The sequence below is a fragment of the Lytechinus variegatus genome, chromosome 8, assembly GCF_018143015.1.
Source record: "Lytechinus variegatus isolate NC3 chromosome 8, Lvar_3.0, whole genome shotgun sequence".
Classification (NCBI taxonomy): domain Eukaryota; kingdom Metazoa; phylum Echinodermata; class Echinoidea; order Temnopleuroida; family Toxopneustidae; genus Lytechinus; species Lytechinus variegatus.
The window spans coordinates 24,728,158-24,755,548 of record NC_054747.1 but is presented as its reverse complement, the minus strand read 5'-3'; the positions used below and the strand labels follow the sequence as shown (position 1 = coordinate 24,755,548).

The 27,391-nt window shown below is 35.0% G+C and overlaps 1 long non-coding RNA gene across 3 annotated transcripts; it reads left to right on the top strand.

Moving 5' to 3' along the window:
* Positions 1-113: 113 nt before the first annotated feature.
* Positions 114-19,534, top strand: LOC121420219. Of its 3 annotated transcripts, XR_005970726.1 has the most exons (8): positions 114-703; positions 2,244-2,327; positions 10,729-10,845; positions 13,197-13,449; positions 15,007-15,277; positions 16,310-16,431; positions 18,467-18,629; positions 18,870-19,534. It is a non-coding gene; the product is annotated as an uncharacterized LOC121420219 (long non-coding RNA). The 3 variants fall into 3 exon arrangements; XR_005970727.1 differs by lacking the exon at positions 18,467-18,629; XR_005970728.1 differs by lacking the exon at positions 13,197-13,449 and having other exon boundaries at positions 115-703; positions 18,870-19,531.
* Positions 19,535-27,391: the final 7,857 nt, after the last annotated feature.

The following is a 27,391-nucleotide window of genomic DNA, read 5'->3' as shown; positions in this document are numbered from 1 at the left end:
TACATCGTATAGCTCCATGATGGGCCCGTTGCAGAAAGAGTTGCAATCAAACGCAACTCTAAAAATCATGCGTAACTTGATTTTCAACCAATCAACATCGCGCATTTTTGACTTGCAAATGATTTTTTGACTCTTTCTGCAACGGACCCCAGACCAGTAACATAACAAAGAAAAAAATACGAGACACGATACACAAACGCACCCTTACACACACACCATGGACCTCTATGTCCAGCACACAAAACACACACAGGACCTGTCCAGCATTTACAGTTTTTTACACCCTATGCCGCCCTATGGCTATGCCTAGCCTACGGCCAGTGCAAGAAATTTGATTTCGCAATCAATCGCACATGTGTGTTGTTTGTACACAAAGCTGACGCTGAGCACGTGTGTAATTCTACCACACATCTCGAAGTAGGCCTACACATTTACAATGTGAACTTAATTTAAACGAAGAAGAATTTCCGATGGCGACGAAGCGCGACAGCTTTTCAAAGCTCTCTATTTTACAGAAGAGGAAAATGCTGCAACAAATGAAGAGGCCACCAGTCTACTACGAGCCGGAGTACGGCTCCAGGCCAGGCCCAGTCCCAGTCTGATTATTGAGTCGAGTTTTGGCGATTTGACATCAGCTACGGGTTCGAAGATTGCAGCAAGCAACGACGTTGTGTTCGAACAGATCCCGTTGGTGCAGAGAGAGGTAAGGCGCGCCTAAGGCTAAGCCTAGGCTTTATTTTTAGTTTATACTAAAAACTTTGGTCTCTGTTAAATTGGTTGTTCCGCCACCAATTACTGTTTAGTGTTGGGCCTGTGGCGCGTGGCTGTGACAGTGTGAGTGTTGGCTCGATCCACTTACAGAGAAATTAAAAAATATATTTTTACACTTAGTTTCCATTAATTACACTAGCTATTCATCAAATCAAATTGGCTCTGAACTTCAATTCATTTTGTTTTTGTTTTTTAAATTAGGGGTCATTCTGGCAACAACTTGTTTAGGGCCCAAAATGTGTAAATGATGCCTGTGTAAAACTTGTTTAGGGGGTGTCTGGAAATACATGTAATTTGGTCACGCAGATGTACAGCAATACATTTGACTGCCCCCCCCCCCCCCCGATGATATTGTTCATAGACATCAGTTTATTTAGTCTTTAAGGGTTTTTGAGTCTAGATTTGTTGAACTAGTCTATGGGCTCATAATTGCATAAAAATACCTCTCACGCTATCAGCACTTCTCGCTAGCATAGTGGGATGAGTTTTTGACTACATTTGGAACAAGTTGAATTAGAGTCCCAAGCAAGGTAAGCAACACTAGCTTTATATTGGGAGGAGAGAGCTACAGGTCACAGTGATTCAGTTCACTGTTAGACTACCAGCAGTACCAGGCATGGCACAGCTAGGTGATGCCAAGCAAATGATAATAACATTAAAAAATCAATAGATAAATCTGAAGTGAATGAACGAGAAGTCTAAATACTTGTTATTTTTGGTGTAGGGTGCATAGGGAACTCTTTCCAATTTTTATTTCAAAAGTGATATTTTAAGGAATGAAAATAAAAACTGTCATGTGAGTGATCTACACAGGGTTTTTATAAACTGGGAGTTTTATACCGGTGAAACAGTTTTAGGCCTAGAGGGATCTATTCTCTACTCTTTGTTCTAATTCTATGACTATGTGTGTCTTAATGAATGAAATAGATTTGTGCAATGGAAAAGTCAAGCAATCAATGTAAAATCTGATAATGTAAAATTAGCGTATTTATCAAATAACATTCAAACAATTTTTTAAGATTATATCTGACCTTAACACCACAACTATTTTGGGGGGAAGATAATCTTGTAATGATATGAAATGGGGTCTAGAGGCATTCCCTTTGGGGAGATGAACCAAGCTGAAGATAAGCTTTACATGCTTTTCCTTTGTTTATCATATTTAGAAAGTTACACATTACGTACAGGTTTTAATTACCTACCACATGCATGCAAAAGTGAATGCATGGTTAGAATTACATTAACTATATCCCAGGTAAATCAAGTTATCGCCTTATATTAACTGGAATGAACCTATAGCCTGAATATTTGCATACTTTTATACACAGGTAAGCATAGTACCTCTTCCACCTCTTTAAAATTCTGCTAACATTTGTTGGAGGACTATCTCTAAATGAATGATGGGTGAAAGGTTTGATCTAAAAATGATTGAATTTGTTGTTTAATTTTTTGTTCTTTAAACATGCTTACAGGTGGCTACTCAACAGAAGTAGATTTCCCTTTCAAAAAGTCGGATTGTTACATTTCTGAAGCCGATATTAACTTTAATTCACCAGGTATGTCTTTGAAAACTTTTTCATGAAGATCGATACAATTACAAAGTACATTTGCATATACATGCAGTGATTGCAGTCTATAGTTTGCATGATATATGTGTATGAATTTGTATCTCATTTTTGGAGCCTGCCAATTTCCTGAAGACTCTTGTAAACATGAGTTTCTCCCATTGGTACCCACCGCTAGCTTCAGGGAAAAAATTAGTTCATATTTTATCTTCGCCGGATATTTTTTGAAGAAATTGAAAATTAAAGGAAAGGTTAGAATAATAGAGTTTCCATGTGCACTGTGACCTATATAGATGCCATCTAGGATTTTTCAAAATGGTCGCCCAAAACAGAGTTTTTTTACTATATCTCAGCTTCTGAGTAACCTAGAATCATGATTTTGACACCAAATCCATCTATTATGAGGTCAAGAAATCTATTCAAATAGAGATAATCAACTTAATTCAAGAAAGAAAATCATTTTCATGATATTTTCTGCCTTTTCTATGTAGCTGCATGATCGAGGTTCACAAACTTCAACAAAGAATTTTGACTAGAAAATTACTTAAAATTGGTAATTTATTCAAAATTTATTCATTATCACCAAGAAATGCTTTATTAGTTGGTCAACTTTTTATTTTTTCCTACATCTGGTGGAGCTTCATGAGAGTCACCAAACTTCCACACAGAATTTTAAAATGTTGACTAGAAAATAATGCTAGTTTATGTGATATTTATGCAAAATTTAATAATAAATCACAAAAAAACTTATTTCTCCTTCATTTGTCAATTTCAATTTTGTTTGCTTTATATGATAGCTCTAGGTGGGGGATGCAAAATTAGAAACTCATTAAATATGCTACATGTTTTTCATGCATGTTTTTCAAAACTCAAGAAACCGAATTTGAATTTTTTTTGTTCCATCTGAGAGCTACATGTACATGGGGTTCACCAAGGTTTTACACAGAATTCAAAAATTTTGACTAAAAAATTATTTATGCTTTATTTACAATTTTTTTTCACAAATCACAAAAAGTTTTTTTTCATTTATTCATCAATTTCAATTCTGTTTCCTCAATTTATGTTGCCAATACAGTGACGTACCTAGGATTTTCCGGTTACAGCCCGATAGACCGCGGGTCCGATAGTCCGCGGTGTATGTAAAATAATGATCAGGACAATATAGTGAAATCCATGTCATCAAGAGGTCAAAAGGTTATTGATACGAGTCACTGGGGTTCTATAACGATGAACCACAGGACAATCGCCCCTGACATCTACTTCAAGAAAAATATCTCCATATTTTTATCGTCGGGGACTGTTCCCCCCCCCCCCCCCCGGAAATATGCCCTCTAGACGCCATACGGAGCCTCTAAAATGCCATAGACTAAGCTTGACGACATGGCGAGGTACTTTATCTTGCCATGTCGCTTATTATGTCCGCACGGCGAGATACGTTATCCTGCCAAGTCAGTCCACTTATAAAAAGTTATATGTCAACATGACAAGATATTGTATCTTGCCAAGTCGACTTAAATATATGTCAACATGGCGATATATCAGGATTCTTGCCGGGACTTGTACACTGCACATCTCGCCATGTGGACATATCGACTTGACAAGATAGAATATATCGCTATGTCGAAATAAAAGCTGATTAATTACTTAGGCGGCGGAAGCAGGGAGGGGGTGGGGGGCTTTCCCCCTAAATTTGAGGTGGGAGGACGGTCCGCCTAAATTTTTAGTCGAAACCTTTTTTTGGTCGTCAATTTCTTTTCTACGTCCCCCCCCTATATTGAGGTAGACCACCCTAAAATGTTTTTGTTGATAACCTTCTGTTTTTTCCTTGTCAAAATATTTTGGTGGTCCCTCCTAAAATTTTGGTTGATTTGCTTGTCAATTTTGTACCTGTGTCCATCCCAAAATTTCAGGTGGATCCCTCTAAATGTTTTGCCTTTGGCCGCCAATGATTAATTTAAGACATGGTAAGATAAAGTACCACGCCATGTCGTCACGTTAAGGCATTTTCACAATTATTATTTTCATAATTATCTGGGGTAATTGTCTGGAGAGTAAATTTCCGGGGGGAGGGGGTAACAGTCCCCGGCGGTAAAAAATATGGGGATAATATTTTCCTTGAAGTAGTTGTCAGGGCGATTGCCCTAATTGGGTTATTGTTATAAAACCCGGGCGCGGATCCAGGATTTCAAGGGGAGGGGGAGCAAATTTGATCTGATGTTTGGCGCCCATGTGTACTTTTCGAAAAATGGCGCCCACTCCCTCCCGGCCAGGCTAAATTAAATTATCTTATAATCACATTAAAAAAATAATAAAGACCACTTATTAATGTGTTCTTGAAAAAAAAATCCATGAATACATAAATACAAAAAGGTAGGGGGACATAGGGGCGGTTCCAGCCTTCGCCAATGGTGGGGGGGGGGGCGTAAATTTGTTTCAGCCATATTTTCCCCGATCGGGAGCTCGAAGATAAGTTTTGTTTGTTTCTTTGAAGGGGTAGTCCTCATTAGTCACTTCTTGGCATTATTCTTATAAATTAATACATAATATCATAATCCTCATTTATATGATGCAAGCGCGAAGCGCGAGCTAAGTTTTGGGGAAATTTTATGTATTTTTTCCTAAATTTTGAACTGATTCTGGGCAATGTTTGTTATCCTGAAAAAGACATGTATGCAACTTAATAATTACTACGAACGCAAAGCGCGAGGGGAAATGAACTGATGAAAAAGATGCCTGTCAAAATAGCATTTAGCAATCAAATAATGCGAGCGCGAAGCGCGAGCTGAAACTTTTTGAAATTTTCACCCAAAGAAAGGAAATTCTAAGCACTTTTTTTTAACTCAAGCAGAATAGGTATATGAGTAAACAATTAAAACAAGCGCGAAGCGAGCGGAAAATTTCTAGATTTAGTCCTATAATATTTACTGAACGAGACACTCTATTCATGATTTGTAAATCCTAAAAAATATGAGTATTAATAATGTGAGCGCAAAGTGCGAGCAAAAAAAAATTATACGTTTTAAACTGGTACCTGTTAAGGACTGCTTGCACTTAGCCATGGAGGCGTCACATATTTTAACAATCAAAAGATGCGAGCGCGAAGCGCGAGCTGAACATTTTTGAACTTTTTAAAGAAAGAATGGAAAATTTCAATCAGTTCTTGTAATCGTGAACAGGATATCTATGTAATTTAACGATTGATGCGAGTGCGAAGCGCGAGCAGAAAAAAATTGAGATTTAGACCTAAAAGTGGGCCACTCTGTTCATGTTTTGTAAATCATCAAAAGGATGAGTAATATGGGGTCTTCGTACATTAATAATGCGAGCACAAAGCACGAGCAGAAAATTTTTGATACTGTGATCTGAAACTGGAGAATGATTTAAATTAGAGAACAAGTTTGGTATCTGAATAAACATGCGCGAGCATGTTTCATATTTAGACCTAGAATCTAGGCATTCTAAATACAACTTTAATCATGAAAATCATGAAACTTTGATAGTCCGATCTGAAAAAAAGAGTCAATTTCAGTTTTATATTTCTAGCAGTTTGTAGAAAAATTGTAAGGTGGATATGGATCGCACTTAAAAAAGAGCTGATATTATTATTACTTTGAGTTTTGACATAGGACCGGGACATCATATGAAAATGATGACTATCTTCCCATTCATCTTGCTAAGCGCAAGATGAAACAAAGGGACAATTTAATTATTAAATTGATATCATATTTATTAATGCCTAATGAGGGCACGAAATCTGATGACATCATGGCGTAAAAACTGGACATTTCACTTTTGTGATTATGAATAGGATGCATCAGTTTATATATAAGCTATAATTTAGCTATAATTTTCGATAATTTTCGAGCTATAATTTTTGATAATCTGTCTTGAAAAGGGGATTTTAAGTAGTTTGTTATAAACAATATTGAAACATTTATATAACTCGCCAATCAAAATGCGAGCGTGCAGCGCTCTAGCTGATGCGCCTTAACAATCAGACCAGAAAAGGGATATTTTGAAAACTTTATGGAATACACCAAAATATAGGTACCTGATAAATCAAAATTTGCGAGCGCGTAGCGCAAGCAGCAAATTTTAACATTCAAACCATAAAATTGACATTTTTATAGAGCACTTTTTAAAAACTAATTTGTAAATTACACAAAGTAATGAAAGTCCGATTTCCGAGGTGAAATATGTGTTGTATATTGACTTCCAAACTTGATATTCAAACTCCATATTGAATAAGATATGTAAATCACCTAATAGGCAATATGATAGTTGCACTAAATATTCTTTGATTTTCCAATTCTTCCCCTCATCTTATTTTATGCCTTCGTCGTCCTTCTCTTCCTTTTCTCCTCTCTTTTTTTCCTTCTTTCTTTCCTTTTTTTAATCATTTTTTGCTCCGCCAAGAGGGGGGGGGGAGCTCGGCCCCCTGGATCCGCCTATGGGGACAAGGGGCGGGAAAACATGACAAGCAAAAAAAAGGTTATCATCGCCAAAGTAAGGTAATCTCGTCCCAAATTATGTTTTATTTCGATTAAGAATGATGTATTTCTATTTTTATCAAAGACCAACTAATAGTAGGGGGACTTTTGATATTGTGTCGCCCCTACTATTTTGAGTAGGTGGGACACGTCCCCCCCCCCGTCCCCCTGGGATTTCCGCCTATGATGTAATATCAATGGGAGCGCGAAGCACGAGTGATTTTGGGGGGTTTCAATTTGGTTTAACTTCTCACCAGAGTATAGGCCCTACTAGAATATTGTGAACGGGAGCTGTAGTTTCTGTACTGTTGTTTTAGTATACCCTACAATATTATTAATGATAACCTCTAGGAAATATGCAATCTAGACTAATTATCCTTATCAGTGGCGTATTTATTCAGCATGGGTGCAGGGGGCCGAGGGCACAAAAATAAAGAAATAAATGAAAGGGGGGAGGGGGTAGACGTTTAAGAAAATCTGAGATTTTATTCTTGAAAAACACATTGAGGTACATGTATCTCACAAGGCCTAAATAAATAATGAGAACGCGAAGCGCGATCTGATTTTTTTTTTTAGAATTTTCCTGTATTTTATCCTGAAAGCCTAAGTCAGGGGCGGACCCAGCTTCCGCCAATAGGGGGAGGGGCCATTTTTTCACCCATATTTTCCCCGATCGGCCGCTCAAAGTTGATTTGTCCAAGTGCCGTAATAAGCCAACAATTTCGAGGGGGCTCGATATGGCATATCGCATAAAATTGATAAGAAGTAGGCAGTGAGCGAAGCGAGCAAGCAAATATGTTGACACTTTTATTGCAAAAATACACGGTTGTGATAGATTTTGACATAATATTTGGAAAATAATAGTATATTTCCTCCTAATCCCTTTCCTTTTCTCTCTATTTTTTCTTAGCCTTGATTCTCTCTTTTTTTGTTGGGGGAGGGGGGCAAACGCCCATGTCCTAACAGTCATTTCCTAGATTTACTTTATAAGCAACATAAATGTGTTATAATCTCATAAGCCATATGCAAGCTAAAAATTAAATTTCATTCTGGGCAATGTTTGTGAACCTGAACATGACGCGTATGTAACTAGATAATTACCACGAGTGCGAAGCGCGAGCAGAAATGTTAAATATTATGGACTGGTCGAAAAGTCATTAAGACGATACATATTTCAATGATTAAACTGAATTTGTTTATATTCCAACCTAAAAAGATGAGATTTCAAATCCCCAATGGGACATTCGACATTCATTTCCATCTCTCTTTTCGTTATTTTTCTTCCCATCTTTCTCTCTTTTTAATATTATTCTCTTCCTATTTTTTCTTCTTCTTTTCCTTTCTTTTCTTTTCTTTCTTTTCACTATTCCTCTTTGTTTCTCTTTTCCCCATTACTTATCCCTCTTTCTTTTTCTTTCCTTTCCCTTTTTTCTCTTTTTTTTTCTTTTCTCCCTCCCCCTTCCACTCTCTCTCTTTATTCTCTTCTTTTCCCCTCTTCCTCTATCTCTCTTTTTTTCTTATCTTTCTCCCCATCTTCCTCTCTATCTAAATATTCTTCTCTTCCTTCCTCTTTTTTTCTTTTTCCTCCTTTTCCTTTCTCCAAGCTTTCTTTTCTTCCCTTCCTTTTCCCTCTCCTTTTTCTCTTCTTTTCCCGTGTTCTTCTCCCTTTTTCTTTGTCTTTCCTTTCCCCCTCTTACTCTCTTTTCTATTATCTTATTTCCCATCTTCCTCTCTTTTTATTCTCTCCTTTTCCCCTCTCCCCCTCTTTTTTGAGGGGAAAGGGTGAGGCAGTTCCCCCTTGCCCCCCATGGATTTACACGCACTGCGGACAATCGGACCCGCGGTCTATCGGACCCGCGGACTATCGGACCCGCGGTCTATCGGACCCGCGGTCTATCGGGATGTCCCCGATTTTCCACAGGGGGGGCAAAACCGTCCGCCAAAAAATTTGACAAGCAAAAAAAAAAGGTCTTCAATTACAAATAAAGGATTTCGTACCAGAAAAAAATTGACAGGCAAAAAAAAGAGATCTTCAAGCTCATCAGGGGGGCAAGGATACGTCCTTTGCATGGGTTGTGGCTTGTAGGTACATGTATGCTAGTGCACCAATATAATTCACTACATTGTCAACTGGGCTGAAGTTAAAAATTGCGTTAAATTTCTTTGCGAGTTGGCGGATGAGCTCCACATCATTGATGTGCGAGTATTGTATTAATTTACCTTTTTAAAGTCAATGATTAAGCCCACCAGTTGCTGAAGTAACCTTATTTTATGATTTGGCCTGATAACTTGTAATACAACTACTACTACTACTAGCATCATTAGTGTATGAAAAGTAGGAATGGAAATATTTCCAAAAAAAATAAGGGAATAGTCTTGTGTATCATTTGACAGAAACCCAGATTCATTAAGTTGTGTATGTGGTATTAATGACCATGTGCCATCCATTGAACACCCATTAACAAAATAGATGTATCAAATAAACCCATATTGATGTTCTGAAAGTATTATTTAGACAGATATTTGTCTCTAAATTATTTTGGAATTTGTTCTTCCTGAAATGCAAAACAAGAGTATTTTCCTAATTTTGTATTCAAGGAAATTTAAAACTTGATAAAACCTTTCATTGATACTTCTCTGCAATCAAGACAGGAAGTGCCTAATTACTGCGTCAAAGTTGCTCTAAGCTGATTTGAATGAGTTCTAATCCTCTTTTTGTCACCTTGTACAATAGTGTGAGGGTAAGTGTGCCTCAATAGACTCCCAAATTTAATCCCTCTTTTGTCAAAAGTAAACATCAGTGGGAGTCAAAGTTCTTCTCTTGGTAATGAGGTTGAAAACATCCAATACTCATGAATCATATATTCAGATTCAGATTCATTTATTATTGATCCATGATAATTGGCTCCACTTTATATGTTTGTCATTTTGCCTCCGAAGAAGATTCTGCTAGGATCGAAAGTTTAGGCCCCTTTTGACTCTCCATGATAAAATACATAGAAATTTGGCCTCCACTGGCTGTACATACAAATGATATAAATTATACAAACACAAATGATAAAGTGGGCGAATATATTTAAAAAAAAAATACACAAACAATTCAAACATATATTGCAATACGACATAGAAGGGAGATGTCAAATATATATATATATATATATCATTATGAAGCTAAGTTCATAATAAATGAAGTTAATAATAAATAATAATAAAGGAATTGAATTGAATTGAAAAAATAATAAATGAATTGAATTGAATTGAAAAAATTGAATTAAGTTTCCCCTATTTCTGTTGGCATATTCAACTGAAAATTTATTTCTGGTGATTTTTGTGGGGTTTGTACTTTGTAGCAATGTCAAAATTGATATTTCCCCAAATATTACCATTTCACTAAGCTACATAAATTTAAATTGAGTTTAAGGATATTACTTGATTTCATACAATTATTTGTATGATTAATTCTTAGAAAATATTTGGTTATATTTCTCCATTTTATAGCACCTTCCAGAATTCCAGGGGTGCTGCCTGTGGAGAATAATAAATGAATCACTCCAAGGCAAATCTAGCACCTCTGCTTCCCAGGGCCATGGCATCATAATGCTTTTTTTGTTCAGTAGAAAAATGCTCTTTGAGAGGTTTGAAGGCAAGGGGGTTAAGATCAGTGCAAATACAAATGATATCCTTAAATTGTTTAAGGCAGGTTTTTAGAATGCTTAGTTAATACATGTAGGTTACCAAAACCTAGTTGATATCATAGGGATCTCTGAATGAATGATTAAGCCTACTAAACCATACAGTAGATCTGAAGCTTTAGGCAATAATTTTGTTAGACTTCTTTCAACAGTTCTGAGATCTACTGAAGTATTAATAAGTGATTTTAATTTGTATTTTATCTATTCAAGGTCAACCCTGAGGAAGAAAACGTCAGATGGTATGTTTTGCTGACATAGAGACAGAGTCTGACTCCTCTCATTGCTCTGAAGCTGTATCATGTACGTGTAGAAGGAACTTGAGCAAAAGTAAGCTATTTTTAAGTTAAAATTTCACATAATGATCATTTTTTTGTTACATTTTGCCCTTTTTTTTTACCTGTACAAATCACAATGTAACTTGTAAGGTAGTGACGATAATAGCAGGGCCCGCAGGGAGATCAGGTTTTGGAACTGCATGAGAGGCTACCCTACATGTAGTTATTAAATGAGCTACTATGGGCTAAGGAACGAATGAGAGCATTTGTCGTTTGATAAATCAATTGGAATCTTAATTTGTAACTGTCAATCTAGATTTAACCGAATGTTAGACTGACAAGAGTAATCTTGATTTGGTAGTCATTGCATTTTCATATTTCTGTTGTCACAACACTTGGGAAATTAATTTTAAACTATGTCCATGTCACAATATCACAATTTAAGGTCATTTCAGGTTAACTCGCATTTAATGGGGGGGGGGGGGACTTGGAGGGTGTCCCCAACAAATTTTTATCACTATGCAGAGCTTTGCGCAATTTTTTACTGCGCTGCTCCCTGACTTTTTCTTTTAAATATTGCACATCTTTTGTGATGCCTGGGGATGCGGTTGAGAAATAACACATTTTGAAAGCACATACATGTAAGACCTTCAATTGCTTCAAAATATTCTGTATACAATGCAATCTCTGTTTCTCAACCAAAAATCATAAATGTATGCACATTTTTCTTTTGTTAATGTTTTCTGCTATTATTGATTGTGAAAGGGTCAGGGTTGGCTAATTTAAATCACTTTGATTTAAATCATGATTTAAATCACTTCCATTGAAACGTGTACAAATGATTGACAGTTTTTTTATTTGTGGCTATTTTCTTTTTACCGGTAATCAAAATTGAAAGATTTTATCAACTTCATATCATCAAGACATGAATAAATCCTTCATATCTACTCTCCAAACAATTGAAATCATGTCATTAAAATCAGGATAATATTGCATTATAGCCTATAAAGTGATGAACACTCGCCCCCTACTCCACTTGCACTATGATTTTTAAAAAATCATTGATTTTAAATAACTTACATTGAAACATGTACAGATGATTGACATGTGGCAGTAATATATTTTTACTCAAATTAGAAAGATTTTATCAACGTTATATCATCAAAACAAAATCCTTCATATCTACTCAAAACAATTGAAATCATATGTTTAAGACTGGTTGATCATGCAATATAGCCTATATTGGTTAAAGGACAAGTCCACCCCAACAAAAACTTGATTTGAATAAAAAGAGAAAAATTGAACAAGCATAACACTGAAAATTTCATCAAAATTGGATGTAAAATAAGAAAGTTACGGCATTTTAAACTTTCGCTTTATTTCACAAAAACTTGCACATCTCGGTCGGTATGAAAATGAGGAACTGATGACGTCACTCACTATTTCTTTTGTATTTTATTATATGAATATGAAATATTTAATTTTCTTGTCATTGTCATGTGAAATGAAGTTTCATTCCTCCCTGAACACGTGGAATTCCGTTATTTTAACATTTTGTGCTTCAGGCAAGGAGGTCCTTATCGTTAAATTTGTACAAATCGAAATATTGTATAATTCAAACAATAAAAAACAAAAGAAATAGTGAGTGAGTGACATCATCGACTCTCTCATTTTGATGTAACTGGCTCGTTCATATAACTATTTTGTTAAAAATAAGCAAAACTTTGAAATGTCATAACTTTCTTATTTTACAACCGATTGTGATGAAATTTTCAGCATAGTGCTTGTCTGATATTTCTCTATTGATTCAAATCAACATTTTTCTGAGGTGGACTTGACCTTTAACACTTTATACGCAGCTGTACACCCGCAGCAATAATGGTACTCCAGAACAAAAAAAAATATAAAAAAAAGGAATTCAAAATAGTAAAAACTTAATGTATACTATCCTGCCTGAATAGCCAAGGCCTGTTCAGACTTTCTGTACAATTGTGCTCATTCAGCAGGTACACTGAGAAAGGTTCAATAATGCACAGAAAATGCTCCTGCCAATCTTCAAAATCATGGCAACAACCATATAGATCTAGTGCCCTTTGCCACAAATGAGCATTTACTTTTATACATTTCTCATTGAATGTGTTGAATTGAGTGCAATTATACACAAAATCTGCATTGTCCTTGGTTTTTGTCTCACCTGCATAGCAGAGTGAGACTATAGGCGCCGCTTTTCCGACTGCGGCGGCGGCGTCAACATCAAATCTTAACCTGAGGTTAAGTTTTTGAAATGACATCATAACTTAGAAAGTATATGGACCTAGTTCATGAAACTTGGCCATAAGGTCAATCAAGTATTACTGAACATCCTTGTACATTCATGCCCTGATGTTTTTGATGATTTTACAGAGCGAAATGCAGCCTGTCTGGAATTAGCGGCAATACTGAGAATGAAATGCTGCAGAAGTTATTGTCTTCATAAGATATAAAGAATACATGTAGATGCAAGGCCCGCAGAGGATTTCAGAACAAGACTCTAGCAGATCAGAGGCTATGGATTTTGCAGTACCTTATTGAACATCACAACTTTGTAAATATGGATGGAGACTCATCCTTGGGATTAATATGACCTGCTTATGGAAGATGGAGTCAGGGTTAGCAGGTAAATGTTTCAAGAGGTATCCTTAAAAGGTCAAGTCCATATCAGAAAAATGTTGATTTGAATCAATAGAGAAAAATCAGACAAACACAATGCTGAAAATTTCATCAAAATCGGATGTAAAAGAAGAAAGTTATGACATTTTAAAGTTTCGCTTTTTTTCAACAAAATAGTTATATGAACGAGCCAGTTACATCCAAATGAGAGAGTCGATGATGTCACTCACTATTTTTTTGTTTTTTATTGTTTGAATTATACAATATTTAAATTTTTACGAATTTGACAATTAGGACCTCCTTGCCTGAAGCACAAAATGTTAAAATAATGGAATTCCACGTGTTCAGGGAGGAATGAAACTTCATTTCACATGACAATGATGAGAAAATCAAAATATTTCATTTTTCATATAATAAAATACAAAAGAAATAGTGAGTGATGTCATCAGTTCCCTCATTTGCATACTGTCCGAGATGTGCATATAACTGTTTTGTGAAATGAAGCGAAACTTTAAAGTGTCATTGCTTTCTTATTTTACATCCGATTTTGATGAAATTTTCAATGTTTGCTTGTGGATTTTCTCTTTTTATTCAAATCAAGTTTTTATTGGGGTGGACTTGTCCTTTAACATGACTAGTACCATTCTTGTAAAATTAAATCATCGTACTTTAAACTTTCTTTTTTTTTTCACTTAATTTATTTATAAGGGATTATAGTTTTACATGTCTCTTAGGATCTGGTTCTGCTATTATCATTGGTGCAGGAGCTAAACCCAGCAAGCTTATAGAAGACAATTTTTTGGTTCACTTGATAGTCACAGATGTCTTTTCCCAATCATTACAATTATTCAAGCACAAATTCAATGTGAAAAATGGGTCTCTGTGCTCATTTAGGAGATGGGGAAGGGGAGTCTGCTTGTTTTAATCTCAAACAAGTCCTTAACTTATTGTTATATGTGCATGCTGGAAAGAAAGATACATGTACATGTAATGAAGAGGAGTGCTGATATGATAAGACAACTGCAGGAGGCTTGATTGTGGGGATACAGAAAGTCAAAATCCTCCTTACAATGAAAGGTGCATTAATATCAAATTTTTCGACAAATACTGGTCTAAAAAATGGACTTTAAAGCATTAAAATTGGACATATATAAGACCTTGGATATCAAAATTTAGTACACCCAACATTTCACCACCAGAAATGTGGTCACCTATTTCTTAACTCAGTCTTTCCATTGCTTGGCTTGGAATTTAGAACGTAGATAATCCACCCAAATAGAATTTCAAAGGGTAAAAATGACCAAGTACATGTACAAGTATAATCAAGTTCAGATACGTGGAGGCAGGATATGATTGAAGGATCAAAGGTTATCAGAATTAATTGATTACATTTTAAAGTGATCACAATTTTAAAGCGATAGTGATTGTTGTACATGTGACCAGTGTAAATTTAGCTCAGGAAATAATATGATTATGTTTCTATTGATAATAATATTGTAGAAGATACATATTTATAGTTTCCTTTGATTTAAATGTACCACCTCGGTATTCATTTAACCTTCAGGATTGGTGACATCTCGTCCATCAAATCACCATCGTAAAGGACTTTGTTCTTTGTCTGTGATGATGTCAATGGTGTGGCTTAGTGAATTTGTCGATAAGTTTGGAGAGAAACTGCCAACCAACAACAAAATCCATCTTCTTCATGCCTTATACATGGAAATGTGTATCGGATTATGAAGGAGGAAGTAGAAGAGCAAGGAGGTTCTGTTTGTAGTCAGCAATACTTCTTCCGCAAATGGAGAATGGAAATGTCTCATGTTACCATTCCAAAGGTAGGTGATTCTCGTGAGTATTTGCACTGTATATTTACTAATATTAACTATTATACCTTTAACCATAAATAACTGGGCTATTTCGATACCTAAGAAGACTGGGGTGGGGCTGATTCAGCCACTCCCCCCATATGATCTTGGCCATTGATCACAATGAAAATCTGCACTCACATTACACATGGCACAATCTCAAAAATGGTAAAATCTAATTTTCAAAAATATTACATTGCTAACAAATAACTACTGCCAATTTATTATGCTAATTTATGCATAAAATAAAAAACCTTTCTTCTAACTATCTAAATAAGGCCCTTAAATTTTGCTGAAAATTATTGAATATCGCAATTATTATTTTTGTATATATCATTTCCAGAATTCTGATTGATTTCTTTGTTTTTTATTGATTTTTTTGATGGAAATCTTTATTACACTGACCATAGACAACATGATATTTATTATGTTTAATCAGTGAAAGGAAAGTTGGTAATACATTTTTATAAATTTGGGCTAAAAACGCTATTTGCATTGGATTTGAACAAAAATTCATGTTTTGGGGTTTGTATGCACTTACAAAATATTGGGTAATTTTGGAACCATGTATTCAGGGGTTGCAAGTTTATTCTCAAAAGTTGTGTGAGACTTTAAAATAAAAATTTCGTCAATGGCGCAGTCAGAAAATTTCGCATGGCAGATATATCACAAAAAAATGTTGAGGGGAAATCTGAATCATAAGGTTAATCATAAAACCAGAGATTTTGCATTTTATTGAAAAATTTGAAATAACTTCCTATTTCTATCACATTTCATGAAGCTATTTTGAGACCAAGTAGATTTGATATACTTGACTATGTATTCCCCAACATAAACACAGGTCTTTAGGTGATCTACAATAATAGAGCATACTGTACTTTGCTGGCTTTAGCAGTGCAGCTGCTACAATGGTATAGCACCCAACTATGATGATGTTAACTACTGTTCCTCGAAAAACTAAGAAAATATACATTGTGTAATTTTTCTCTTTATTCATTCCAGGTGAACCGGTTTTTGAAATGCGACATATGCACCAAACTGAAATCTTGCCTAGAGAAGACAACTGGCAGAGAAGAGAGACAAACTTTACTGCAAGAAAGAGAGTCACACCTTTTCCAGCAAAAGTAAGTTTCAATGAAATATTTAATAGTGTATATGTACATGTATTTAGATTTAATCATCGCAGTCTTCCAGGATAAGTATCATTTATATGTCATGGATGTCAGCCCGGAAGACTAGCCTCCACAATTATCAATCTTTATTCACTTGCCATCTTTCTTCCCTCTTCTTTTGTGTAAATGTGGTATTTTCAAAGTATATGCAGAGATACGATGTTGAGGCAATTTAAATTCACATTTCAGTGGTACGCAAAAGTTGCAGGGATGAGAACATTCAACACCATATGTAATCCTGGATGTCCATCATGTAATCTAACAGAATGTATTCTAGAATTTGCAATTCCTATTTCTATCAGAAATTTCATGAAGCTTTTTTGTTTTAATAAGTAGAGAATGATTATCTTTTCTAATTTTGAAAACAAATACAGTTTGGAAGCAACATTGCATAGAGAACCATGTGATCTATGTATCAGTATTGTGCAGGTTAAACGGAAAAAAAATCATACAGTCACAGCGAAAGCAACTTTCCTTTCTTTCCAGTCATTGTCGTAGCTAGAAAATTGGTACTGTAAACAGCAAAGGATATATTAACAGGCAAAGAGTAATGAGCTAAAAATTGATATTAAATTTTTTTCTGATGTCTTTTTTTAAGTTATTATGTAAAGTCTTTGTTTTTTTTCAACTTTTTGTTTTGCATCTTCGATGGACATCATCTGCAATTTATTCAGAATATAAAGAAAATATTATCACTTACTTTTACTGGTAATCAGAAAATGTAGAAATGGTGATATATTTATTAATTTGGCATTACATCACAATTTGCATTGGATCTGTAGAGGAAATCTTGTTTTGGAGCAGTTTTGGGCCTGATGCACACTTTACAAATGTTGTGCGCTGACTAAGGGGTTGCAAATTTGGTTTCAAAAGTTTAGCGAGACTTGAAAAAAAACTTTCTTAGAATGAGTCAGCACCAGCTTTTCATGTTACAGATATAATGTAAGATTGTCTGGGAAAGCCAATCCCTCTTTAGGATTAAGTTTTTGCATTTTCAATACAAAAAAAGTGTACATTCTTATTCCATGAATTATAGAAAAACAAATAGTTATCAAGTATCACTGAAAATATGACATATGAATTTCAGGACAATATTTTTCTCAATATTGGGCTGCTATTCTTTGACAATGTTCCATTTAATTATGTTTATTATCTTAACCCTATTTTGCCTGGGCTAATTTAGAATGGCATAGCCCGGGGAGAAAGACCTGTTTTTGCTTTCCCCCTTCAAACCTCGGATGTTCATTCCGCTTGATCGCGACAAAAATTTGCATGCACACACCCAAGAAGTAATCTCCACAATTCGATTGTCATTTGTACTAAACTTAATTCAAATTTATGTTTAATCAATTAAATATGTTACCGTAATTAATACATTTAATCATAAGTTGGCTGTGAATCTTTAAAAAATACTCACGAAACTGCTAAATTTTGATCTGGGCAGTCTAGACAGGATTATTACGAAATGTTTTAAAAATGGAAATTTTTAAAACTACTGTTTTTCATTGTTTTTCATTGGAAATCATCTGCAATTTTTTTCAGTCATAACTAACATGAATTCTATTGCTTTTAATCAGTAAAAATAAAAATCGTGATGCATTTATTAATGTTAGCTGCATGCAGAATTTGCATTTGATTTGTACATGAAATCACATTTTTAAGCAAATTTTGTTTTTACATACACTTAATGTTTACGTAACATCGTAATTTGGTCTTAAAAGTTGCATGAGGCTTATTAAAGGAAATAAGTCATGAAACATCGCAGCACAATATTTTCTAGTAACAGATTTATCATGAAAGATGTTGAGAGGGCAAAAACAGCCCTCCTCCACCCCCCCCCCCCCCCCCCCCGGCTGGATAGGGTTAAGCTCTGAACAGATATTTAATTTATCATTTCGCAGAACAATGTGTATCCCAAGAAAGTGTTTTAAAATAATCTGCCTTAATTTTACTTGTTATATTCTTTTTCTTATCATTTTCAATGCAGGTAAAGGTAGGATTTTTAATGAAGGGCCACACACACGAGGACATTGACCAGCTATTCACCCGGGTTTCAACATGCATAACACGGCAAAACATACCAACGCTTTCATCTCTGCTTTGATCCAACTTCGGAGTTCTCAAATTATGAACAACAACCTATTCAAGCGGTAAGTAAATGTGTAAAAGTAGCCAAATTAATCCTGCCAGTACCCACTTTCCTTAATTTGGGTTGATTGCAGCATAATGTGGTTCAATTTCTTGCTGAAGAAAGTTAACCCATAGCTGGGATTCCAAACACTCAGAATTAATCACTTGTATCCCATAATATGTTCATGTGCACTATACCACTGTTAACTTGTATTGCCTTTGTAATAAATATTTAGACTTTTCTCATTGTAATATTTCAGGTCCATCTAGGTACTAAGCAGAAAAGGCCTCAACATCCATTATTAAAACTGGGAGATATGGTTGCAGTCTACTTAGCAGAGTTCAGTAATAAGTGGCCGCGAGTGAGCAAAGTGTTAGAAATGACTGGAGACAGTGTGAAGCTGCATTAGTACTCAGGATCAGAAACGTCCACGTGGATATTGCCTACCACATCAGTTCGAGGACAGAAGGGTCAGCCGTACACGGGAGAAGTCTCTCTTCAAGAAGTAATATCTTTCCCCTACAGTCTCACTAAAACAAACAAATTACCATAGGATATCCAGCGTCACGTGAAGAATACTTTGCATGTTAGGTCTGTATGAACATACACTGTATTCATACCAATTTGGAATGAGTTTGTTTGTCCAGGACTCAAAAGCTGTATGTCTATATGGAAGCCACTTGAATTATGTATTTTTGTGATATTACAATGTACCTATATTTTTCCACATTGGATATGGTGATAATTTCTAGGGTTTATCTTCACATGAGTGTGATCACCTACATGTATCTACATTAAGAAGAGATAAATGCACAATGATTGATAGAGAGTTGGTACCTGAAGTAGGTAATGATTTAACCCTAAATAGACTGGGCTATTTCTATGCCTAAGAAGACTGGGGGGGAGGGCTGATTCAGCCCCCCTTATGATCTCGGCGGTCAATCGCGCGATCGCGACGAAAATTGGCACACGCATTACCCATGGCATTATCTACAAAACTATAACATCAAATTCTGCCAAAAAACCTCATGTCTCATTAATTATGCTAATTTATGCGTAAAAGCATAAGTTTGCTCTAATTAATAAAATAATGCCCCTGAAATCCAAATTTTGGTTTCACATACTCGAGATAGGCATCTGATCAAATTTATTTAAAAAAAATGTCAACATCACATTTATTTTCTTATGTATTTCTTTGTTTTTCGACTTTTTGTTTTTTATTGTTTTTTCAATGGAAATTTTCGGGGACGTTATTTTGACCATAAAAAAGATGAAATTGATTCATTTTAAACAGTAAAAGGAAAAATAATGATATATTTATGAATTTGGCTTAAAACACTATTTGCATTGGATTTGTACAAAAAAATTCATGTTTTTTGAGTAATTTTGGGTCTGCATGCACTTACGAAATGTTGCGTAATTTCGGAACCGTACACGCGGGGGTCACAATTTTGGTCTCAAAAGTTGCGCGAAACTTGAAAGTAAAAAGTCAGTGAGCCACGCAGTCAAAAAATTTTGTGCGGCGGATTTATCGTGAAAAATGTCGAGGGAGGGGGGCGGAATCAGCCCCCCCCCCCCCCGTCTTTTTAAGGTTAAGTTCCACTGCCAATGGAAAGTTTACCCTCCCAGTGCTCATGAGGTAAGCTCCTTACCATGGAACTCATTATGCAGCATTTACGTATACTGAACAGGCACAAAGAACAATTTTCTGTTATGGCACATGCCAGTTATCTCTCAAACAAAAATTTAAAGTCAGACTATGTGAGAAAGAAATTATACATCAACTGGAACCATCTGAAATAGCAGAGCAAGACTATAGGCACCACTTTTCCGACAGCGGCGGCGGCGTCAACATTGAAATCTTAACCAAGGTTAAGTTTTTGAAATGTCATCATAACTTAAAAAGTATATGGGCCTAGTTTATGAAACTTGGACATAAGGGTGATCAAATATGACTGAACATCCTGCTTGAGTTTCAGGTCACATGACCAAAGTCAAAGGTCATTAAAGGTCAAGTCCACCTCAGAAAAATGTTGACTTGAATCAATTGAGAAAAATCAGACAAGCACAATGCTGAAAATTTCATCAAAATCGGATGTAAAATAAGAAAGTTATGACATTTCAAAATTTCGCTTATTTTTAACAAAATATGAACGAGCCAGTTCTCTCCAAATGAGAGAGTCGATTATGTCACTCACTATTTCTTTTGTTTTTATTGTTTGAATTATACAATATTTCAATTTTTACAAATTTGACGATTAGGACCTCCTCCTTTCCTGAAGCACAAAATGTTGAAATAATGGAATTCCACGTGTTCAGGGATTAATGAAACCTTATTTCACATGACGATGACGAGAAAATAAAAATATTTCATATACCGGGTAATAAAATACAAAAGAAATAGTGAGTGAGTGATGTCATCAGTTCCTCATTTGCATACCGACCGAGATGTGCATATAACTGTTTTGTGAAATGAAGCGAAACCTTAAAATGCCATAATTTTCTTATTTTACATCCGATTTTGATGAAGTTTTCAGTATTTTGCTTGTTGAATTTTTCTCTTTTTATTCAAATCAAGTTTTTATTGGGGTGGACTTGTCCTTTAACCCTATCTAGGCCGGGGGGGGGGGGGGGGGGCCCTCGGAGGCCCCCCCTCGACGAGTCGCGCGATATTTTCACTGCACAAAAGTTTTTGACAGTGCTGCTCGCTGACTTTTTACTTTTAAGTCTTGCGCAACTTTTTAGACCAATTTTGCGTCATCCGGGTTCACGGTTCTGAAATTACGCAACGTTATGTAAGTGCATGTCAGACCAAAAATTGCTCAAAAACATGATTTCGTGTACAAAGTTAATGTATATTGTGTTTTCAACCAAAAATCATAAATGTAGGATTAATTTTAGTTTTGCTGGCCTAAATGTATGTATTTTATGCTGTTTATGATCTTAGAAGAGTCCCCAATGAATTTCATTGAAAAAACAATGAAAAACAAAGGGTCCAAAAAACAAAGAAATACATAAATTGCAAAAAACATAATACATAAGAAATTGATCTGATATCAAATTCTTTTCATGTACATTTGCTAAGAACATCACAAAGAGTTTCTATGCCAAAAATTAGAACATTTTGAGCTTTATTTATGGAGTTCGAGGAAAAAGTATGATTTCGCATACTAATTACGCATAAATTAGCATGATTACGTAATAACAATTCACATGAAATAAATTGCTATACAATTTTGTAGATTATATCCTAGACAACCTGCGTGCGGTCGACGGCCGAGATCTCAAGGGGGGGCCTGGGAGGCCCCCCCCTCCCCCGGCCATATGAACTCCCAAAATACCCCAGCCTAGATAGGGTTAAAGAGAAATTCCAGTAGTTGCAGTAAACACTGATTTCATGAGAATTCTGTAAAACAAGGCTTAATTGTCAGTATATCATCGAGGATCTAGATCTGGTACAGTTACATTAACTGAACTTTGTGAAATCTTGAAATCTATGCTGAAAAATGTTCACACCGAAGATCCCCAACACAGATAAGCCCACGTGGGACAATGTATAATTATTGCTTAGGGCGTCGGGCCCGACGCCCTACCCAATTCCTGTGCTTATTTGCTGATTTCTCAGCAATTACACAATTTCTTCCAGAATTCTTTGGCACATGCGTTTTATTTATACAAACAGACACTTTGGTGGTCATTTCATTGGATTCTGTACGAACTCATTTTGATATCGTTACCAAAACTAGCATTTACCTTTAACCCTAAAAAGACTGGGGGGGCTGATTCAGCCCCCCCCTAGACATTTTTCGCGATAAATCCGCCGCGCGAAATTTTTTGACCGCGTCCCTTGCTGACTTTTTAATTTCAAGTCTCGCGCAACTTTTGAGACCAAAATTGTGACCCCCGGGTATGCGGTTCTAAAATTACGCAAGATTTCGTAAGTGCATGCAGACCCAAAATTACTCAAAAACGTGAATTTGTGTACAAATCCAATGCAAATAGAGTTCTTAGCCAAAATTCATAAATGTATCATTATTTTTCCTTTTACTGCTTAAAATCAATTAATTTTATCTTGTTTATGGTCAAAATAAAGTCTCCGACAATTTACATTGAAAAACCAATAAAAAACAAAAAGTGGAAAAACAAAGAAATACATAAGAAATTTAGAAAACAATAGAATACATAAGAAAATAAATGTGATTTTGAAATTTTTTTAAAATCAAGTCGATCAGATGCCTATTTAGAGTACGGTATGTGAAACAAAAATTAGCAGGGGCATTATTTATTTAATTAGAGCAAACTTATGATTTTACGCATAAATTAGCATAATTAATGAGCAATGAGATTTTTGCAGAATTTGATGTTATAGTTTTGTAGATAATGCCATGGGTAACGCGTGTGCCAATTTTCGTCGCAATCGCGCGATCGACGGCCGAGATCATAAGGGGGGCTGAATCAGCCCCCCCCCCCCCAGTCTTCTTAGGCGTTGAAATAGCCCAGTCTATTTAGGGTTAAGGGTCAATGAAATTAGACCATGTTTGGGGAATCAATATCGAAATTTTAACCAAGGTCCAGTTTTTGAAATGTTGTCATAACTTGACCTAGGTCATAAAACTTAGACATAAGGGTAATAGTGTATCACTGAAGATCTTCCTTGAGTTTCAGGTCACATGATTAAGGTCAAAGGTCACTTAGGGTCAAACTATGGCCATGTTGGGGTTATTTGAGGAATTATCATCATAACTTTAAAACTTTATAGATCTAGTTAATGAAACTTGGACATAAGAGCAACCGTGTATCCCTGAATATTATGTGTGAGTTTCAGGTCACATGACCAAGGTCAAAGGTCACTTAGGGTCAACAAACTGGCCATATTGGGGGTATAGGAGGAATTGCCATCATCCTAAGCAGACGGGGGGGGGGGCTGATTCACCCCCTCGACATTTTTCGCGATAAATCCCTCGAAATTTTTTGACCACGTCGTTCACTGACTTTTTACTTTTAAGTCTCGTGCAACTTTTGAGACCAAAATTGTGACCCCCGGGAACGCGGTTCTGAAATTACGCAAGATTTCGTAAGTGCATGCTTGCCCAAAATTACCTAAAACGTGAATTTGTGTACAAGTCCAATGCAAATAATGTTTTTAGCCCAAAATTCATAAAATGTATCATTATTTTTCCTTTTACTGCTTAAAATCAATTAATTTTATCTTGTTTATGGTCAAAATAAAGTTCCCGATAATTTCCATTGACAAAACAATAAAAAATAAAAAGTCGAAAAAACAAAAAATACATAAGAAATTTAGAAAACAATAGAATATATATATATATGTGTATATATATAAGACATATATAAAAAAATACATAAGAAAATAAATGTGATGTTGAAATTTTTGAAAAATAAATTTGATCAGATGCCTATCTAGAGTCTATGAAAGAAAAATTAGAATTTTAGGGGAATTATTTTATTAATTAGAGCAAACTTATGATTTTGAATTAGCATAATTAATGAGCAGTGAGATTTTTGCCAGAATTTGATATTATAGTTTTGTAGATAATGCCATGGGTAATGCGCGTGCTAATTTGCATTCCGATCGCGCGTTCGGCGGCTGAGATCATAAGGGGGGCTGGATGAGCCTCCCCCCGTCTTCTTAGGCGTCGAAATAGCCCAGTCTATTTAGGGTTAAAAGTCTATGGATCTAATTCATGAAACTTTGTGTGTGTTCCAGGAACATGGCCAAGATCAAAGGTCATTCAAAGGTTAATGAACTCTGGCCGTGTTGGGAGTATGTGTTGAATTGGCATCATAACTTAGGAAATTTATGTATCTAGCTCATGAAACATCGACAGAAGGGTAATCAAGTATGAATGATTGTTTTGCACATGTCTTATGTCACATGATCATGGTCAAATGTCATTTTGGGTCAATGGACATAGTGTTTTTATTTAATTTTGGTGTTTTCTTCTGTGAATAACTATTCATTAGCTGTTTTCAAAGGAAGAACTGCTGCTATATCGAATTGCGATGCAGGCGAGACTGCCAGAGGCGTTCCACTCGTTGAAATGTCATCATAACTTACAAAGTGTGTAGACCCAGTTCATGAAACTTGGATATAAGGGCAATCAAGTATAACTGAGCATCCTGACTGAGTTTCAGGTCACATGACCAGGTTCAAAGGTCATTTAGTGTCAATGAATTTAGACCATGTTGGGGTGATGTGATGGTGTAGCTTTGAAATTAAGATGAATTTATCCTTGAGTAGCCTTGAAATTAGGATAAATTTATCCTCGTGTATCCTTGTAATTAGGATAAATTTATCCTCGTGTATCCTTGTAATTAGGATAAATTTATCCTCATACAGCCTTGAAATTAAGATAAATTTATCCTCATGTAGTCTTGAAATTAAGATAAATTTATCCTCATGTAACCTTGAAATTAGGATAAATTTATCCTCATCCAGCCTTGAAATTAAGATAAATTTATCCTCATGTAGCCTTGAAATTAAGATGAATTTATCCTCATGTAACCTTGAAATTAGGATAAATTTATCCTCATGCAGCCTTGAAATTAAGATAAATTTATCCTCGTGTAGGTTTGAAATTAAGATAAATTTATCCTCATGTAGCCTTGAAATTAAGATAAATTTATCCTCATGTAGCCTTGAAATTAGGATAAATTTATCCTCATGTGGCCTTGAAATAAGGATAAATTTATCCTCATGTAGGTTTTAGATTAGGATAAATTTATCCTCATGTAGCCTTGAAATTAGGATAAATTTATCCTCGTGTATCCTTGTAATTAGGATAAATTTATCCTCGTGTATCCTTGTAATTAGGATAAATTTATCCTCGTGTATCCTTGTAATTAGGATAAATTTATCCTCATACAGCCTTGAAATTAAGATAAATTTATCCTCATGTAGTCTTGAATTAAGATAAATTTATCCTCGTGTATCCTTGTAATTAGGATAAATTTATCCTCATACAGCCTTGAAATTAAGATAAATTTATCCTCATGTAGTCTTGAAATTAAGATAAATTTATCCTCATGTAACCTTGAAATTAGGATAAATTTATCCTCATGTAGCCTTGAAATTAAGATGAATTTATCCTCATGTAACCTTGAAATTAGGATAAATTTATCCTCATGCAGCCTTGAAATTAAGATAAATTTATCCTCGTGTAGGTTTGAAATTAAGATAAATTTATCCTCATGTAGCCTTGAAATTAAGATAAATTTATCCTCATGTAGCCTTGAAATTAGGATAAATTTATCCTCATGTGGCCTTGAAATTAGGATAAATTTATCCTCATGTAGCCTTGAAATTAGGATAAATTTATCCTCGTGTATCCTTGTAATTAGGATAAATTTATCCTCGTGTATCCTTGTAATTAGGATAAATTTATCCTCGTGTATCCTTGTAATTAGGATAAATTTATCCTCATGCAGCCTTGATATTAAGATAAATTTATCCTCGTGTAGCCTTGAAGTTAGGATAAATTTATCCTCGTGTAGCCTTGAAATTAAGATAAATTTATCCTCATGTAGGTTTTAAATTAGGATAAATTTATCCTCATGTAGCCTTGATATTAAGATAAATTTATCCTCATGTAGCCTTGATATTAAGATAAATTTATCCTCATGTAGGTTTGAAATTAGGATAAATTTATCCTCATGTAGCCTTGAAATTAAGATAAATTTATCCTCATGTAGCCTTGAAATTAAGATAAATTTATCCTCATGTAGGTTTTAAGATGAATTTATCCTCATGTAGCCTTGAAATTAAGATAAATTTATCCTCATGTAGGTTTGAAATTAAGATAAATTTATCCTCATGTGGCCTTGAAGTTAGGATAAATTTATCCTCGTGTAGCCTTGAAATTAAGATAAATTTATCCTCATGTAGGTTTTAAGATGAATTTATCCTCATGTAGTCGTGAAATTAGGATAAATTTATCCTCATGTAGTCTTGAAATTAGGATAAATTTATCCTCATGTAGTCTTGAAATTAAGATAAATTTATCCTCGTGTAGCCTTGAAGTTAGGATAAATTTATCCTCGTGTAGCCTTGAAATTAAGATAAATTTATCCTCATGTGGCCTTGAAATTAAGATAAATTTATCCTCATGTAGCCTTGAAATTAGGATAAATTTATCCTCATGTAGCCTTGAAGTTAGGATAAATTTATCCTCGTGTAGCCTTGAAGTTAGGATAAATTTATCCTCGTGTAGCCTTGAAATTAAGATAAATTTATCCTCATGTAGGTTTTAAGATGAATTTATCCTCATGTAGTCGTGAAATTAGGATAAATTTATCCTCATGTAGTCTTGAAATTGGGATAAATTTATCCTCATGTAGTCTTGAAATTAAGATAAATTTATCCTCGTGTAGCCTTGAAGTTAGGATAAATTTATCCTCGTGTAGCCTTGAAATTAAGATAAATTTATCCTCATGTAGGTTTTAAGATGAATTTATCCTCATGTAGTCTTGAAATTAGGATAAATTTATCCTCATGTAGTCTTGAAATTAGGATAAATTTATCCTCATGTAGTCTTGAAATTAAGATAAATTTATCCTCGTGTAGCCTTGAAGTTAGGATAAATTTATCCTCGTGTAGCCTTGAAATTAAGATAAATTTATCCTCATGTGGCCTTGAAATTAAGATAAATTTATCCTCATGTAGCCTTGAAATTAGGATAAATTTATCCTCATGTGGCCTTGAAGTTAGGATAAATTTATCCTCGTGTAGCCTTGAAATTAAGATAAATTTATTCTCATGTA